Source organism: Pristiophorus japonicus, chromosome 3 (genome assembly GCF_044704955.1).
Source record: "Pristiophorus japonicus isolate sPriJap1 chromosome 3, sPriJap1.hap1, whole genome shotgun sequence".
In the NCBI taxonomy this organism is placed as follows: Eukaryota; Metazoa; Chordata; class Chondrichthyes; family Pristiophoridae; genus Pristiophorus; species Pristiophorus japonicus.
This window is the reverse complement of record NC_091979.1, coordinates 151,236,163-151,240,438: the sequence shown is the minus strand read 5'-3', so window position 1 is coordinate 151,240,438 and position 4,276 is coordinate 151,236,163.

Sequence of the window (4,276 nt, the reverse complement as noted above, 5' to 3'; positions counted from 1 at the left end):
GCACAGAGTTGCACTGCTGCACCCAGGCTCTCCCATGACTCCCTCCATCCCTCTCTATCTACATTACCACTTCCCCATCTCACTAGGTACCCCTCACACTCACCCTCATCCTTGTCCAGTCATACCAACTAACAACACACAAGGGCAGGCACTCGGGTATTACTGCCAATGTTAATGTAACGTTTCTGTTAGTGTGTTGTCAAACATTGAAATCTTTATTTTCAACACTTTGCCTTCTTGGACAGATCTGTGTGCACCTTTGGAAGTGGCTTAGTGAGTTGCAGTGAACGGTGAGACACAAAGGTACCTGCCCCCCTCCCCCCTCCCCCTCCCCCCCTCCAATGGTGATGAGTGTGGAAGGAATGGCTTGGGCATTGTAGGGATGCTTTATGGTGTTGGTGTGGGGAAGCGCCATGTGGCAACCACAGTATACAGCATCAAGTGAAGTCAATCTGGCCATGGTGAAGCCATCCCTGGCTTCCCGGGCAGCAATGTGATTGGGTCTGATGCCCTGTGTCCTGTGTAGCATCAGGTGATTGCGGAGAAGGTTGGTGTTGTTGTTGGTGAAGCTGGTGTGCCTGGTGCTGCTGGTGTTGGGGCTGGCCGTGGTAGGATTCTGAGGACCAAGGTGAGATTTTTTTCAAGGAGGTGACAGTGGATAGAGAGTTCACTCCAAACACTCCAAACCTCCAGTGTATTCCAAATCCTAAAGGCTCCAGCTTCTAAGATTGGAAATTGAACAGCTGTGAAATGGTAGCTTTTATGCCACTTTTCAGCTGCCAACTATTCACAGCAATGGAGAGTCATTGATAACCCAACACACTTGCCTGATGTGATCCCGAGGGACGTAAACCTTATGAAACAGTTTGAAAAATCGTTAGGACCAGGTAAAATGCTGCTTAAAAAGCTTCTTAAGTATTTCAATTGCCTGACCTGCCACTTAATGCTGGGTCTGCAAATGCAGGCAGAGCCGGCACTTGGGAAATTAACAAGGAGACGGGTTCAGAGCAGGATACTGCCCGACCATCAATATTTTAGATTTTGACAGCGGACCCACCTTCAAATCTGCCCTCTGAGTGCTGGCAAGATTCCGGCCAATGTGTCTGAGTTAAATCTTTCCTTGGAATGGTCCAGCACTATGTGCATTTCTTACCTGAGTTAGCAACCATGTTAGTTGCATTGCATGAGCTCCTCAAGAAGGATGTCCAGTGGAAGTGGACGAAAGCACAACAGGAAGCTTACTATGTTTGTAGGAGAAGTCTCTCTAGCGATGCTCTACTTGTGTATTGCGACAGAGCATGAGCTTAAGTTGGCATATGATGCTTCCAGCTATAGGTTGGGAGCTGTCATAAGCCATGTAATGGATGACAGCCAAGAGAAACCAATCGCATATGCTTCGCAAACCCTCACAAAGAGGGAAAGAAGCTACGTGTAAATTGAAATGGAACCAATTGCCATAGTGTTTGGAATCAAAAAATTCCAACAGTTTCTAATTGGCAGAAGGTTTACCCTGATAACCAATCACAAACCACTCCCAGCAATATTTGGGTCCAAATCTGCTATCCTTGAAATGGCCACATCGATAATGTAACATTGGGGAGTGTTGTTGTCACAATATGACTATACGATTGAATATCGCACTTCAAAGCAAAACACAATTTCAGATGCCTTGTCCAAATTGCCACATGAGAATTCATATGTTATGAGTGAATGTGCGATCTTCACGCTGGGTGCAGTTGACAAACACTTTCATGTGACTGCAGCTGAGATTGCAAATGAGCCTCAAAAGGACTCTACTGAAAAGAGTGTATGAAAACACTTTGAATGGATGGACTGATTGGTGTATGGACACAGAATTAAAACCATTCCACAACCGTTGTACTGAATTGTCTTGTGAGCAAGTGGGAAAACAGAGTGGTGATACCTATTTCTTTGAGAGATAGAATTCTGGCCGAACTTCATACTGAACATTCACTGGCCTGGATTTGACAGTGATCTTGAATCACTTGACAGTTAATGCAGCATTTGCCAAAATTGCAGAAACAAACCACCCAAAGTTCCACTACAACCCTGGTTATGGTCAAGTAAACCTTTTCAGAGAGTACATGGTGACTTCTGTGAGAAAGTAAATGATTATTTCCTGGGACTTATAGATAGTTACTCCAATGGATTGAAGTGAAACACATGCGTTCAAATATTACAACTGAACGTACCATCGATGAATTGAGGTCTATCTTTGCATGTCATGGGTTTACCTGTTTCTGACAATGGCCCTCAGTTATGTTCCGATCTGTTCCAAGAATTCATGAAACGGAACAGTATCAAACACACTCTTATTCCACCATATCATCCAGCTTCAAACAGAGCAGCCAAAAGGTTAGTTAGAATAGCGAAAGAAGCTCTCAAAAAACAAGTGATGCAGGGTTGTTCAGGACTCAGCATGAAGCAACATTTGACAAATTTCTTGCTGAACTACAGAATTACTATGCACACTACAACTGGACATACCCAGCAGAACTCTTGATGAAGAGGAGATTGAGAACACGATTGAGTCTTGTTCAACTGAATTTGGTCTCAAGAGTTGAACAGAAACAGTTGAGTCAGAAATGTCATTATGACACCAATCAAAAAATCGCAGTTTCAAACAAAACGAGTGCGTTCATGTTCTCACTCCATTTGGCAAGTCAAGTTCACACAAGTGGGATATAACATAGAAACATAGAAAATAGGTGCAGGAGCAGGCCATTCAGCCCTTCTAGCCTGCACCGCCATTCAATGAGTTCATGGCTGAACATTCAACTTCAGTACCCCCTTCCTGCTTTCTCACCATACCCCTTGATCCCCCGAGTAGTAAGGACTTCATCTAACTCCCTTTTGAATATATTTAGTGAATTGGCCTCAACTACTTTCTGTGGTAGAGAATTCCACAGGTTCACCACTCTCTGGGTGAAGAAGTTTCTCCTCATCTCGGTCCTAAATGGCTTACCCCTTATCCTTAGACTGTGACCCCTAGTTCTGGACTTCCCCAACATTGGGAACATTCTTCCTGCATCTAACCTGTCTAAACCTGTCAGAATTTTAAACGTTTCTATGAGGTCCCCTCTCATTCTTCTGAACTCCAGTGAATACAAGCCCAGTTGATCCAGTCTTTCTTGATAGGTCAGTCCCACCATCCCGGGAATCAGTCTGGTGAATCTTCGCTGCACTCCCTCAATAGCAAGAATGTCCTTCCTCAAGTTAGGAGACCAAAACTGTACACAATACTCCAGGTGTGGCCTCACCAAGGCCCTGTACAACTGTAGCAACACCTCCCTGCCCCTGTACTCAAATCCCCTCGCTATGAAGGCCAACATGCCATTTGCTTTCTTAACCGCCTGCTGTACCTGCATGCCAACCTTCAATGACTGATGTAGGAACCATTGTAGAGATTGGTGAAACCAAGAGACATTTGGTTGAAATTGGTGACAAAATCTGAAGTGTTCATGTAGATCAAGTGATCTCTGCTAGAGATGAAACACTTGATTATGAACTCATATATGAGTTTGACTTAGTTCAGACTTCAGTAACTGAAGTACCAGGTTCAAACAAGTTTGAGATGGAAACTGGATCATCTTTGACCAAAACAAAACAGCCCAAAAATTGGTTCAACATCAAAACATTCTGTAAAGAGATCAGGAAGGCTCCACAAACCTATTGTTAAACTGGATTTGTAGTTCATTTAAAAGAAAAAAGCCAGGAGTCTTTGTTATGTGGTACATGTAATACTGAGACAAACAAGAGTATAGTTTTGTTATGTTTGAGAAAAGAATACATACACCTTTGTAAAGGGGGAATGCAGTGTAATGTATTATCACTTGGTTTTATATGAGCATGCTTAGTTCGCTCTGGCCTAATAAACTATGGACTAGCAACTCATCGTGTCTCTGTCCCTCATTTGTTCTACCCAAATATATTACAGTGGACTTGCGTATAGGTGGCATAATTTCAAAGTTTGCAGATGACACAAAACTTGGAAATGTAGTAATTAGTGAGTAGGATAATAATAAACTTCAGGTCATAGATTAGTGAAATGGGCAGATATATGTCAAATAAAATTTAATGCAGAGAAATCTAAAGTGATGCATTTTGGGAGGAAGAACAAGGAAAGGCAATATAAACTAAATAGTGTAATATTAATGGGGGTGCAGGACCAGAGAGATCTGGGAGTTCACCTTTGAAGGTGGCAGGACAAGTTGATTAAGATATTAAAAAGTGTACAGGATCCTTAACTGTATAA